General features: G+C 36.9%; 1 pseudogene; it reads right to left on the bottom strand.

The window, feature by feature from the left end:
- Positions 1-16543, bottom strand: part of LOC122144762 — a 51138-nt pseudogene that overhangs the window by 24672 nt on the left and 9923 nt on the right.

Genomic DNA, 16543 nt, shown 5'->3' with positions numbered 1-16543 from the left:
GGCGAAATTCAGTAAACACCTTATTAATTAGGTATGTTTTGTACAGGCAAGCAGATAAAGCCAGAATATAAACACAATGTGCAAAGTTTCACGTTAAATGGTTTCCCATAAAAACCATTAGGAGGAAAACACTGAACCATTAAGCGGATTGCATTCATATTCCGGCCTCATGTGCTTGTCTTCTGTCTGTAAACTATGCATCATTCATATAGAGAATATTACTGTTTTAAATATATTAATGCACTTTAAGTGTTTTTACAACATTTTGTCGAGCTATTTAGTGATTGAAATATTGCAGCAGGTGCTTAATATGGTTTGCAAATGGCCAAAACTTGCATTTTGTTCACATACCTTTGTTTTATTATTTTGAGAGGTGATCTAAATATTTACGGCTGTGAAACAGATGGAAAGTTGACAGGCTTGTGCTGCAGTTCTATGGATGTTTTGCCCTCCAGGTCTTCGAGCCGGTCACGTGACTGAAAGCTATGAATAGAGACAGCCCTAAATCAAACATAAGTGAGCACAGAAGCAGTCATCAGTAGCACAGGTATATTTGTAGCAATAGACAACAATACATTGTATGAGTCACAATTATACATTTCTCTTTTATGACAAAAATCATTAGGATATTAAGTAAAGATCATGTTCCATGAAGCTATTTAGTAAAATTTCCTACCATAAATATATCAAAACTTAATTTTTGATTAGTAATATGCATTGCTAAGAACTTCATTTGAACAAATTTAAAGATGATTTTCTCAATATTTAGATTTTTTTGCTCCCTCAGATTCCAGATTTTTTTATATAGTTGTATCTCAGACAAATATTGTCCTCCTAACAAACCACACATCAATGGAGAGATGATTTATTCAGCTTTCAGATTATGTATACATCACAATTTCAGAAATTGACCCTCATGACTGGTTATGTGCTCCAGGGTCACAAAAAACTACTTCAACAAAAGACAAGTGATTTTAGCTCCGTAATCCACTCAGAAACATGCATCAAAATCTTGCCTTGCCTGCTTTTACCAGCGATTGGTTGTCGCTTGATATTTGCATAAAGTCGAGGAACCTTTTTGACGCTCTCGGCCGCTTTCAATCCCACAATTCTCACTGCTCGCTCACTGCTGCGCAATAACTGCGCTCATAAAGCATGGACCTGCAGCAGTCCACAGACTCTGCCTTCATTTGATGCGACCGGCTAAAACTCCAATGACACTCCAGACACACTCTTCAACACACCACAGTCTGACAGCGGCACACACAACATGGAAGGTCCATCAGCCAGCAGAAGAAACTGATTACTGATGCTGATCAAGTGTGAGACACCCGTTCAGCTGAACACATGCTGAACGCCCAGCTGTTGAGTCTTGTAAAGCACGGGGCGATGGTTACTGACACACACGGCCTGCCAATAAGGCAATGCAAGCGTTTCTAAAAATACACCCGACTAAACCCCAGTGACTCACGCAGTGACCCGCAGGATGAACTGGTCCACCTGACACTGATAACCAGAGAGAATCAACAAACTAACACAAGCCACGCTGGACCACAAGAAGAGAGTCTGAACTTGAGACAAGAAAATGCCAGAAAAAAGCTCTTGATTGGGGGATTAAAACTGAAATCTGGCAACCACAGCCATGTATGTTGAAGTTATTCAAATCAATCCAATGTGTACAGAGTTGTGCAGAGAGCAACAAAAATATATGTATGATGTATGTTTATGTATGCAAGATACACTCTCTTTATGTATATATATGCACACACTGTGTGTTTCAATGGTAGACATCGTAAACAAGCTTTGTGGTCACAATTATGAATACACGACCACTGATATAAACTTATTGTATTTTATATGTACAATAAGCAGAATAATTGGAACATAAAGTGGAAATATGGTTAGAAAGCATTGCAGTGTGTCAGTCAAGTCCGAGTCAAGACACGAGCCGCAGGGTTTGATTTGGATTTGTCTGTGCATGTTTTTTTTACTGTCATAGATTATGTTACCATTGCCAAGCACTGTATTGCTGAGAGACTAAAAATCATAATTTGTGTTCTACTGAAGAAACAAAGTCATCTACATCTTGGATGCCCTGGAGGTAAGCAGATAAACATCAAATTTTTTTGGGTGAACTATCACTTTAAAGGCGCATTCTGCCTCCTACTGCATGACACCGGTATGACAGTTCGGGAAAAACAAAGATAATCTAAATACATCTCAAAAACATTTGATTGAAATCTACAGATGCAAATAGATAATGTGCAATAAAATAAACACTTCAATGTAGATTTGGGATGTTTCCTGTAGTTTCCACTAGACTGCAAGAAGAGACAACAGACAAAAAAGCTCTAAACTGACCATGAAAACGTCTGGACTTAAAACACTTCTGGTGTAATTTAACTTTAAATGAATTGTTTTCAGTGCAGTTCGATCGTCTTACATGCTGACAATGTCAGAATAAAAAAATCAAGTATTGTATCTGAATCTAATGACAGAAACACATCCTGATCATATTTCATCAAAATAATAAACGGCATTAAAGAATATCTTCTCAGATCTTCATCAGTCTGGTGTCACATGTATGTTATATTAACACATGCAGCATTAACACTTCAGCACAGATGTTATGATTCATGCCAGCAGATGGAAACGACTCCGATCGAGCCATATGACGTCACGCAGCATTCATAAAGGGTTTATGAATCGGATCGGATCGGCTCCACACTCATCTGTCCATCCTGGGATCATGCACTTCTGCATCTACAGCGTCTCTCATGCATTCGGCCCCAAACACCGCAGAATATTAGAATGATTTCTGAGGGATCATGTGACTGGAGTAATTATGCTGAAAATTCAGCTTTGAAATCACAGAAATATATTACATTTTAAAATATATTCAAGCAGAAAACAGCTGTTTTAAATAGTAAAAATATTTCCAAATTTTACTGCTTTGGCTGTATATTGAATCAAATAAATGCAGGCTTGGTGAGCAGAAGAGACTTCTTTAAAAAACATTAAAGGTCTTACTGTTCAAAGACTTTTGACTGGTAGTGTATGTCATACACTTATGAGCAGAAGTGCATGTGGCCGATGAAGAGCACAAAATAAAGACCAAAAGAGAGGAAGGAGAAAAGAAACGAGATGAGAGAGAGAGAGAGAGAGAGAGGGACAGAGAGAGAGAGAAGCAAGGATAGAGGGCATACTTTTCGCAACGGCGATTCTGCCAACCGGACTTTCTTGGGAGATATCTGTGAAGAGAGCAAGAGAATTAATATCTGTGTATCCCTCTTCAGAGATATCTCCTGCTGCGCCGAGGCCTCCTGCGTCCAGTGCCTTCACCACACTAATCACACTTGAAATGGAATTACACTGAAATTATTATTATTATTATTATTTTTTACTTGCTAAACTGTTGTTAAATTGTATATGTTCAAGATTTCAATAAATTAAACATGCTTTTTCATTATAAAAAATCTGAATCTGGAAAAATAAAAAATGGAATCCAGAAAAATTTAAATGGAAAAAAATGGAATTTGGTATAAAAAATAAATAAATAATAATTTTAATAAATAAATTAATGAATGAATTGATGGATGGATGGATGGTATTTGGGGAAACAATAAAACAGAATTTGGTTAAAAATAAAAAAGAATTTGGGGGAAAAAAATTTAGTAAAAAAATAGAATATGGTAAAAAAGAAAGATAAAATGGTATTAGATTAAAAAATTGAGGGGAAAATTAGAACAGAACTTGTTAAAAAAAATAATAATTTGAGGATAAATAAAACAGAATTTGTAAAAAAAATAAATAATTGAATTTGGTAAAAAAAAAAAAAAATTATTAGGTTAAAAATAAAAACATTTGGGGAAAAAAATAAAACATAACGTTTAAAAAATAAAATGGAATTTTGGGAAAAATGAAAGGTATCTTCAGCTTCATTATTTTCTCTTCATGTTGCTCCAAAGTCACATGCTGAACTGAATCTGATGAATCTTCACATCAACAGCTCATCGATAACAACACCCCAGATCCAAAAAGCATAAAAAACAACAAAAACACAACAAAAAAATATAAAAAACACAGACCTTATGAACGACCTCCACGGTACTTATACAGAGCGTTATGATTTATTTATTTTCTTCTTCACAGACTTTGACAGTCATGGTGACCTTTAGATTCTCCTTCAGTTCAGCACACGAAGACATGATGGTGAGCGAATGATGACAGATGCTTGATTTCTGGGAGAATTTTGTCTAAATTAGAACCATAAAGCTGAGACCAGTGTAATATTGACGTGTGTGTTCTGGGACTCAAACCCGTGACTGCCATCAGACTTGCTACAGAACGGATGTTATTATCTCTGACTGTGATAACTACTGATGATGGTCTGCAGAGACACTGGACGCAGACAGGAGACGAGGACAGGACAGCAGAGCGCCTTTAACCCCAACACACACACATCATCACATCACAGAAGATCCTGCTGAGCAGAGCCCTGGTTAGTGCTAGTTAGTGCTGGTTAGTTCTGGTTAGTGCTGGTTCATGCTAGTTAGTGCTGGTTAGTACTGGTCAGTGCTGGTTAGTGCTGGTCAGTGCTAGTTAGTGCTGGTTAGTGCTGGTTAGTTCTGGTTAGTGCTGGTTCATGCTAGTTAGTGCTGGTTAGTACTGGTTAGTGCTGGTTAGTGCTGGTTAGTGCTGGTTAGTGCTGGTTAGTGCTAGTTATTTACTGTTAGTGCTAGTTAGTTCTGGTTAGTGCTGGTTCATGCTAGTTAGTGCTGGTTAGTACTGGTTAGTGCTGGTTAGTGCTGGTTAGTGCTGGTTAGTGCTGGTTAGTGCTAGTTAGTGCTGGTTAGTGCTGGTTAGTGCTGGTTAGTGCTGGTTAGTGCTGGTTAGTGCTGGTTAGTGCTAGTTAGTGCTAGTTAGTGCTGGTTAGTGCTGGTTAAGCAGCAGTAACACGGCTCTGTTCAGCAGCTCTGGTCTCCGGCTGATTCAATCATTTACACGCCACAGAACCCCAAACATCCTACAATTTACAGCTATAGCTTTTATACTGTGAAAAACTGATATACGTCAAAATATTATTTAGAAAAACTGAGTTTCTATGAAGAAATTAAAATTGTTTTTCCTGCTCATTATACTACTGCATTGTTAGATGTATTATTTATTTAGTTATTTCCATTTATATATCGTAATCACCTTTAATAAATTAACATTAAACTAAAAATTTAATACAATACTATTTAAATCTAATGATTTACTTAATTTAAATCTATTTATTTATTTTTTTACAATTAATGTTTTTGTCTTATTTGGTTTGTTTAAAATCTCATTTTTATTATTTTTTTTATTTTCACTGTATCGTCTCATTTATTTAACCAAATTTTTATTTATTTTAAATGTAATTTTATTTAGCTATTTATTTGAATCACATTTTTTATCATTTATTTTAAATCTCTTTTTTTATTTATTTGAATCACGTTTTATTTAAAATCTCCCTTTGACTGATAAATTAGTTTATTTCGTTTAATCACATTTAACTGTATTTATTTTAATCACATTTTAATGTTTTTGTTTTATTTATTTTAATCACATATGAATGTTTTTGTTTTATTTATTTTAATCACATTTATACATATTTATCAATTTTGATGTGTTTTTACAGTTTTTCTCTGAATGTTTCCCTTGCAGCCCTGGTCTGAATTCAACATTAACAGCAACTCTACACAAGAAACTAAACTTGATTTCAATCAGGTTAGCCGTCTTTTTTTGTTTGTACTGAGCTTGCTGCAGTGCATTCTGGGATTGGTTCCTCCGTGAAGCATGTGCACTGCTTTGTGATTTATATCTGGGGTTTTAGAGCAGGGCTCATTTTCTGTGATAATCATCAGTGATTAAACTAAAGAAACAAACCAGTGTGGGAGGACGAGAGCAGCCGGCACAGGAAGTGAGCCGCAGGAACAGGAAGTACCTTCATTGGGCGTGATGTAGGAGGGTCCACCATGGGCTTGGGCCGGTTGGCCGTGTCGGCCAGCAGACTCTGCCATTGCTGCGGCAGGCCGGTGAACTTCTGCTGCTGCGGGTCGAAGCCGGTGTGGACGCGCTGCTCGAAGTTAGACGGAGCCGAGATCTCCAGACGCTTCTTCTTCTTCCCAAACATCCTGAAACACCACAGACACGACCGCCATCAAACAAACACCTCACTGATTCCAGAAAACACACCATAGTTTACATCAAAATAATCTCACACAGTTTAGACAAATATATTTTTAATAATGTTTGTTCTTCATGTTCCAGCAGCGTTTATAATTGATCTGTGTCTAGTTCTTTATTTATACTCATGATTCAGGAGAACGATAGAGTCTCTTTCACACACACTCACTCACACACACACACACACACACACACTCACTCACTCACACACACACACACACACAGGGCCGGCCCGTGGCATAGGTGACACAGGCAGCTGCCTAAGGCGCAAAATTACTGGGGAGTGCTGCAAGGAAGGGTTTTGTGTTTTTGTTTTTTTTTGGTCGGAAGTGCGCCCTCTTGTGACCATTGTGCGCTCCTACACTCTTGTATTAAGCTAAATAATTTCTGAAAGTTAACAATTTTATTACTGATCGATCATCGAACTGATTAAAATAATGTTAGAATAAAATAAAAGTGACATCAAAGAAAAATCATTTGACAACATGTCATGTGGGACTAATTTAAACACTTTCTGCGTCATGACGTAATTATAATACATCATCATGCATTAATTATGCATGGCCTACGCAGTTAAAATACTGTAGTTTTGCCATTTATGTGCTCTTAATGTATCATTTCTAAAAAATGAGCAAAAAAAGAAAGTTCTCAGGGGCACAAGGCAGGACGCGGTGCAAAGAAGAGCAGAAAAATATAAATAAAGAGGTAAAAATCACAAGTTAAGGACTGTATATTTGCCCGTGATGTTTATGTAGTATTTTGAAATAGTCTTTTTAAAACATCTTAGCTGGCAACACTGACACTGTGGAATGTTTTAATTTAATATCAGTTAAATTAATAATTGTCTTTTGAAAAAGACCATGACTAGGACTACAATCTAGCATTCAGTGAAATAATTAAGGTATGTTGTTTTCCACTCTATGCACAAAACTGAAATGAAAGGTATGGGTATGCTAATTAGACTAACTAGCTAGCTAGCTGGCTAACATGTATAAATAAATTACAAAATGTGGCCTTTATTTTGTTGCCTTTGTTGTCTGTTAGACCAGGGGATCCCAAACTGTTCAGCCCACACGCAAGCTGCGTAGGGCCCCCGAAACACCAGGGGGCCCCTCGCTCTCAAAGATGATTTAATTTAAGTTTTGTTTTTGAATTTGGCCAGGGGTTATGAAAACATGAATAACATTTCTTTTAATGCAGTGTGCTGTCACCCTTTCTATGTAAAAATCAGTCAAATCATGTAGCGTGAATGTCGCACAGTCTTACTCAAAAAAAAAATAAATAAAAATAAGTTGAAAGCGTACTGAGCTGCAGAAGTGACACTGTTTCTCAAGAGCTTTCTGCGAGAGCGATCTGAGATGGAGTGAAACACCGACAAATGTGTTTCATTCATTCATTCTTTACCATGCGTAGAGCCCCCAGCAGTCTAGGACAGGCACTGGGTGGGCAACATGCTGGAGTACAAAACTCCACATTGGAGTTTTATTTTTAATTAAGCGTATCATTTTTTTATTTATGGGTAAAATATGCTATTTCTAATTCTTTTGTTATGTTATGGTAAAGTTTTGCATTTTCAGAATTTTTTTAGTGGGGGGTGGGGGGGCGGAAATCTAAAATCTATGGCACCAACAGAGCCTGGGCAGGCCCTGCACACACACACACACTGACTCACTCTCAGACACACACACACACACACACACTGACCACACACACACACACACACACACACACACTGACTCACTGTCTTTCTCTCACACACACACGCACACACACCACACACACTGAACTACACACACACCTCACACACACACGCAAACACACACGCAAACACACACACAAAAACAAACACACACACAACACACACAATCAGACTCACTCTCTCTCTCACACACACAATCAGACTCACTCTCTCTCACACACACACACACACACACACACACACACACACACACACACACACACACACACACACACTGACTCACTCTCTCTCTCTCACACACACACTGACTCACTCTCTCTCTCACACACACACTCACACACAAGCAGCAATAATCTACAACTACAGCAATAACCAAGAGCAGCAGTGCAGCAGATCTATTACGCCAAGACCAAATACATTAACATTGTCCTAACCATTACATGCTAAAATCTTCAAAGAGTTGACATGATTGAAACATATATATATATATATATACACACACACACTCAAACTGCCAGTGTGGCATCTGCACTGTCAGCTGTGTGTGTGTAATTGAGTGAGTGAGGGTATGAGTGTGTGTGTGTGTGTGTGTGTGTGTGTGTGTGTGTGTGTGTGTGTGTGTGTGTGTGTGTGTGTGTGTGTGTCGGCGTTACAAAATTCAGCCGTTAACGAAGATATCCTAAAATTTGTTATTAAAGCTCGGCTGCAAACTCTCCCGACTAAATACAACCTCTCTTTGTGGTTCCCAAAACATCATGAACCATTCTGTTTACTACACAGCGATAAGGTAATGGAATCCACAGCGCACATACTGAACGGATGCCCCGCGTTTAAAGGACTTTACATTGCGCGTCATGATCGCATCGTAAACATAACAGCTCAAGAACTGCGCAAAGAATCTGGACAAAGTGCAATACATACAAACAAAACCGTTAAAACTAGCTGGTTTTTAAACCTGAATGATAATAATATAAACTCTCTTAGAAGTGTTCTCAGGGAATACCCAAACACTCCAGACATCGTAGTCATCGATGAACTTTCTAAGAACATTCTGATTCTGGAAGTGGGCTGTTGTTTTGATCTTTACATGGACTTTTTTCTGAGAAAATGTTGAAGTATCAGTCATTAACCAATGCTTTGGCAGTGTGTGGTTACAGGATCAAACTGATTATTCTTATTTTTGGTAGCTTGGGACATGTGCACAGATTATGTGTCAGAGGCTTGCAGATTGCTGGACTGAGTAAAAAGACCTCTAAGCAAACAGCCAGATATTGTTCTGTGTCAGCAATCATAGGCAGTCTGCATGTCTGGAGAAGACGATGTCAACTTTATCCATAATCTACTTATTAATGTGGTTGTGACTATTACATTGTCTGTATTGTCAGGTGAAACATAATAGGCTCTTTGTGAATATTTGGATGCTGTGTTGTTTTAATCAGTATTTGTCATTCCAAATAAAATAATCAAATGTGTGTATATATGTGTGTGTGTGTGTATGAATGCGTGTGGATTGCTGGGATATTTCTGCATCAGTGGATGATTTTTCTGTCTAATAGAAACTCCACAGATATCCCAGAAGGCCTTTCAGCAGCACTTACAGCTCTGAATCTATTAATAACCAGCGTGAGTTTCCCTCATGTTCATCTCGAACTGTTACGCCTCTGAAGTGTCAGATCTGGACCCGCTTAACTGTGTGTGCAGTGAGACGTACGGGAGATTACCCATGATGCACTGCAGCTGAGAGAGACATCTACTAAAGCAACGACAATGAGTTTCTGTTTCATTTGGACACTGATACACACCCTGCAACAACTGATCAATAAAATCAATAATGCAAATCGTCGCCAACAAATGTCATTATCGATTATATGGAAAAATTCCGCCAGTCGTACCAACTTACACACTGGATCATGTTTTTCTTATCTAATAGTGGAGGAAACAGAGTGAGCTGCTTCAGGAAAGCTGCGTGATCCAAGCTGTTTGAACCGTAAGATGTGTAAAGCCTCTTCTGCTCCCCAAGCCTGCATTTATTTGGTCCAAAGTACAGCAAAAACAGTAAAATTTTATAATATTTTTACAATTTAAAATAACTGTTTTCTATGTGAATCTCTGTTAAAGTGTAATGTATTTCTGTGATGCGCAGCTGTATTTTCAGCATCATTACTCCAGTCTTCAGTGTCACATGATCTTCAGAAATCATTCTAATATGATGATTTGCTGCTCAAGAAACATTTCTGATTATTATCAATGTTGAACACAGTTGAGACTTTTTTCAGGTTTCTTTGATAGAAAGTTCAGAAGAACAAAATTTTTGTGAAATAGAAATCCTTTTGTTATAAATGTCTTTATTGTCATTTTTGATCAATTTAAAGGATCCTTGGTGGAAGGAAGAGAATTATTTAAAAAACATAAAAATTCTTACTGTTCAAAAACTTTTGGACTGGTAGTGTATATTAAAATGTTTAATAATTCACTCAAATTAATTAGACACTTTTAAATAGACTGCAGCAATAATATTTTGTCACACATTATTTTATTTAGTTCAGAATTGTGATCTCTATTTGAGACCAAAAAAATCGTGATTCTCAATTTATCCAGAATCGTGCAGCCCTAGAGCAAAACTTTCATTTTACGGTTATATCCTTATCTGTAAATGTTAAAAAGTGTTTCTATTTTGCATGAAGGCTTGTCCTGACAGTCTGCATTAAACTTCAGAATTAAACACTGAATATAAGTTGTATTAAAGGGGTCATATGATTTTGCTAAAAAGAACATTATTTGGTGTAATGAAATGTGTTTATGTGGTTTAAAGTTAAAAACACATTATTTTCCACATACTGTACATTATTGTTTCTCCTCTGTGCCCCGCCTTCTGAAACACAGCTATACTGTGTGTTGTGATTGGCCGAATGCCTCAAGCGTGTGACGGAAATGTTACACCCCTCACATACTGTGATCCATTTGTAGCATCCAGTGGGGACATGATTACTGATTATAATGACTTATACTGTGTTGTTACGTGTGTGTTGCGTATCACGCTGTGTAAACATAAAACCATGTCTGCATCTGTGATCAGAGAAACATCAAACTACAAGCTGTACTCTACACTGCTCAAAACTCACGTTTGAATCATCAGTGACAAATTATCTAAATATATAAAACATACTTACAGACATACTTTAATTATTACAGTTAATAAACTTGTATTACACCTTTTTTTTAACTGCTGACACACAGAATCTTTCCTTGTCACACAGTTTCTGAGAGCTGACACTCAAACAGCAGAAGCACACACCAAATCTACAAAACCAGACACTAATTCTGAGCCTTTGACTCAGTTTTGAATTTCATAAAACACTGTTTGTAAAACACAACACACAGTTTTCAATGTAACACCCAAAAATCTTTGCAATTTTGCAAATGTGTGCTTTTGAGATGTGTTTGTTATATTTTGAATGCAGCTCTTCGTTTTGCAAGAGATGAGAGCATTATGTGTGCGATTCTTGGATTTGTGTGTAAAGTTTGGAAAAAAGAGGCAAAGTTTGGAAAATGTGTTTTAAGCAGGTGAAAAAAAAAATGTAAATCATAAAACACCCCCCCCCCCCCCCAAAAAGTCTGTCCGAATATTTGTATTATTATATTATTCATAATTATTAATTATAATTCTTATTTCTTTAGTAGAAAGGTCTGTCCGGAGCTATGAAAGAGAAAGCTCTGTCGAGGCGTGATCAGAGTCTGCGGGGACTGAGGGATTATGGGCCGGCGGGCGGCTCGTGAAGGGGTAACCCAGATCAAACCCGTGACCCAGATCAGGGCAGACAGCCTTAAAATGGGATTACAAAGACTAGAGAGAGCTCCCAGGCTCCTTCACATCAATCACAGCTCGACACAAACTACAGATCATCAGGACTGAAGATACAATCACCATCATTATCTGATGATCACTGCTCCTCCAATCAGCTGAGAGCAACATCATTAATATTAAACAGACCACTCTGACTCTGAAATCATTTTTGTGATCAGTTTTTACATAAACAAATAACATCATAACATCCTTTCAATAGTGCTAGGTTTGGCCTTATTAATTTGTGCTGTTGTACATTCACAGATCACTATTTTAAGAAGACTATGGATCCAATATGTTTTCCCACATGTGTGGTGTACACCAGTTCAGTATTATTTTCTTTTTATGAGACGATGAGCCAAGTTTGTAGAGATTAAACTGAGGTTAGACCACACTTCTCCCAGTCGACAGATAAATTAAGGTCAGATAGTTCCCGATTCCAAACAGATTTTGAACAGACTCTGAAATCTGACTGGATGAGACTCATCAGTGACAAAGAAAAGATGAATTTTATATGAGTGAGACCCAAACTGGGCTTACAGTCAGACCGATGAATTATATTAATAGTGCTTCATAAGAACAGATCATCCCAGAGAAATGTGTCCCTGCAGCACAGAAGCAGTCATCAGCAGCACAGGTGTATTTGTAGCAATAGACAACAATACATTGTATGAGTCATAATTATACATTTCTCTTTTATGACAAAAATCATTAGGATATTAAGATAAGATCATGTTCCATGAAGATATTTAGTAAATTTCCTACCGTAAATATATCAAAACTTAATTTTTGATTAGTAATATGCATTGATAAGAACTTCATTTGAACAACTTTAAAGATGATTTTCTCAATATTTAGTATTTTTTTTTGCTCCCTCAGATTCCCAGATTTTCAAATAGTTGTATCTCAGACAAATATTGTCCTCCTAACAAACCATACATCAATGGAGAGATTATTTATTCAGCTTCAGATAATCTATAAATCTCAATTTCACAAAATTGACCCTTAAGACTGGTTTTGTGGTCACAAATGAGGACTCGTTCACAGACCACAGAACCAGCCAGATTTACTGCTTTAAACATTGAATGTGTCACTTCTGTGTGTCTGTCACCAAAAACAAACTGGACAAATAAAGACCGTCTATCAAATACTCTGTCACTGGTCAGTCAGACAGATAGTCCCGCCCCAAAAATCACGTGATTGGTGGAATCAGAAGTTGACATGTTGCTCAACAAACAGATCAATGCAGTGAAGCTCCATTCAGGAATCAATCTAACGAAGGACTCAGTGACTCTGAAGGTGAATCTGAGCGTCTGGAGCTGTTGCAGATCATCTGTCTGTGCAAACACAGGTCCTGGACCTTCACCAGCTTCCTGCTCGCAGAACACGGCTATTTACAGCAGCTCACAAACACGTCACATTCCACACCACAGACATCTGAGAGCAGAGGCACATCTGTGTCTGCCCTGCCAAGATATTCACCAAATCAATTAATAAATAACAAATACAAATACACTGCAAAACATTATTATCTTAGTATTTGTGTCATGTTTTCTAGTATAAATATCTAAAAATTCTTGAATCAAGATGAATTTACTGTACAAGTAAAATGACTTAGGATATTATGCCTTGTTTTCTGTAAAACAATATAAAATATAATATACATCAATATATATGATATGTAAAGAAATTGTATAGCCTGAATGCACTGTAAGTCACTTTGGATAAAAGGGTCTGATAAATGTAAATGCAAATGTGATGTATATATTATACTATATATTAAAATATAATATCAATATCAAATATCAAAATTTAGTTTGTCTTGTTTTAAGCAAAAATATCTGCCAATGGGGCAAGAAAAATAATCTTGTTTAGCTTTGAATTATGTTTATTTTTCTTACCTTATTGGCAGATATTTTTAAGCAAAAACTAACTTTTTTTTTTATTTAGAAAACAAGACTTAAAGGGATAGTTCACCCAAAAATCAAAATTATGTCATTAATGACTCACCCTCATGTCGTTCCAAACCCGTGAGACCTCCGTTCATCTTCGGAACACAGTATAATATATTTTAGATTTAGTCCGAGAGCTTTCTGTCCCTCCATTGAGAATGTATGTACGGTATACTGTCCACCTCCAGAAAGGTAATAAAAACATCTTCAAAGTAGTCCATGTGACATCAGAGGGTCCGTTAGAATTTACTGAAGCATCGAAAATACATTTTGGTCCAAAAGAATCAAAAAAACTACGACTTTATTCAGCATTGACTTCTCTCCCAGGTCTGTTATGATGTAACGCGTTCACTGAGCACATCCGGTTCGCGAACGAATCACTCGATGTAACCGGATTCTTCTTTGAACCAGTTCACCAAATCGAACTGAATCGTTTGAAACGGTTCGCGTCGTCAACAATAAGCATCAATCCACCACTGACTTAAGCTGTTAACTTTTTTAACATGGCTGACACTGACTCCCTCTGAGTTCAAATAAACCAATATCCCGGTGTTATTCATTTACTCAAGCAGTACACTGACTGAACCGAGCCAGATAACGAACGAAACATTGACTCGTTCTCGAATCAAGAACCGTTTCTGTCGGACGCGTGCGATTCGAGAACCGAGGAGCTGATGATACTGCGCATGCGTGATTCAGACTGACACACAGCGCGTCTGAACTGAACTCGTTCTTTAATGATTGATTCTGAACTGATTCTGTGCTAATGTTATGAGCGCGGGTAAACCGAAGGCTTGAATCAAGGGCAATCATCGCCAATGAAGTCATTACGTCGAGTGCAAAATAACCTGGTGAACCGTTTTCGGCAACCGGTTTATTGAATCAAACTGTCCGAAAGAACCGGGTTCGCGGAGAAGAACAGAACTTCCCATCACTACCGGTGATCCGAAAAACCGATGCAACCGCGGCAACAGGTTCTTGACTCGAGAACGAGTCAATGTTTCGTTAGTTATCTGGCTCGGTACAGTCAGTGTACTGTTGAGTAAATGAATTACTCCGGGATATTGGTTTATTTGAATTCAGAGGGAGTGTCAGCCATGTTAAAAAAAGTTAACAGCTTAAGTCATTGGTGGATTAATGCTTATTGTTGACGCGAACCGTTTCAAACGATTCAGTTCGATTGGGTGAACTGGTTCAAGAAGATCCGGTTAAATCGATGTGATTCGTTCGCGAACCGGATGTGCTGTGAACGCGCTCATAACAGACCTGGGAGAGAAGTCAATGCTGAATAAAGTCGTAGTTTTTGATATTTTTGGACCAAAAACCTGTATTTTCGATGCTTCAAAAAATTCTAACGGACCCTCTGATGTCACATGGACTACTTTGAAGATGTTTTTATTACCTTTCTGGACGTGGACAGTATACCGTACATACATTCTCAATGGAGGGACAGAAAGCTCTCGGACTAAATCTAAAATATCTTATACTGTGTTCCGAAGATGAACGGAGGTCTCACGGTTTTGAAACGACATGAGGGTGAGTCATTAATGACATAATTTTCATTTTTGGGTGAACTATCCCTTTAATATCTTAAATAATTTTACTTGTAAAGTAAATGCATCTTCATTCAAGAATATTATGTCATTATACTAGAAAACAAGACAAAAATACTAAGTAAGATATATATATATATATTGCAATGATATGAAGAAAATAGATAAATAAATAATCAAATAAATCTATATAACATAATTGTTTTTAAACAAATAAAAAAAAAAAAATGACAAATATAAAACAAATAAAAATTGTTATTGTTTTTGAAATATAATAATTTACAGTTATAACTTGTTTCATAAAATATTTATTTAAACATACACATTAAATAATGAAGACATGACTAACAGTTAAAGTAAATATGAAGTAAAGTCTAATATTTGACTTCATATCTCCAGCAAATAACGAGCTGTAGACACTGATGACCTCCTGAGGGAAATGAAGTGCTGCGTGACGTTTTGTTCACACGCCGATTTAATAACGATTTTCCCGCGGTTGAAACACTGACTGAGCGATTACGTGAGATGTTCATTCATCTTTATTTCAGGTTTTAAACTAAATTTTCTGTATGAATACATGCACTGTTACACCCCTAAAATATATAAATAGTTAATTTGTTAGTTATGGGTTTTGACCCATGTAACCTTGTATTCTAATAAATACACTTATGACACCAACATTTCAAATTCTGGTAAAATTTCACACAATTCTCAATTCCAATTTCGATAGCCCCCAGCAAAAACTACTAGCCTAACTAATATTAAGTCCAAACCCTGTTAAAGACAAGTAATCAGAAACAAATATACTGTACCAATTACAACCAGTAGCACAATTAAATAGAACAGAATAAAGCTATTCACTGAGTCATTTACTCTCGCTCATGTCATTCAGACCGGAAACACCAAAGAAGACATTTTAAGAAAAGTCAATGGGTCCAATATTGTTCAGTTCTTCTAATGTTCTTCAAAATATTTTGTTCCACAGAAGAAAGAAACTCAGAGATTTGATGAAAGTATATGATGATTTCTTGATGAACTAAGCAGAAATCCAGCTTTACACACACCCAGATCAAAATACATGGTAAAAATGCTCATGAAGTGGACTCTCAGAGCATTATGTTTTATGTGTTTATGTACTCAGACGCTGAAAAGCAGCATGTGTGCCAACAAAACCGTGCGTTTGCGCCATTCATTCACACGCAGAACACACAGGATTCATGTTTAAATTGTATTTTTTGCAGGTTAATATTCACAGAAACTAGTCCATACCAGGTTTTGATTT

This window comes from Cyprinus carpio, unplaced genomic scaffold (assembly GCF_018340385.1).
Source record: "Cyprinus carpio isolate SPL01 unplaced genomic scaffold, ASM1834038v1 S000006757, whole genome shotgun sequence".
In the NCBI taxonomy this organism is placed as follows: Eukaryota; Metazoa; Chordata; class Actinopteri; order Cypriniformes; family Cyprinidae; genus Cyprinus; species Cyprinus carpio.
The sequence above is the reverse complement of the archived record's forward strand: the minus strand, read 5'-3'. Positions and strand labels throughout refer to the sequence as shown.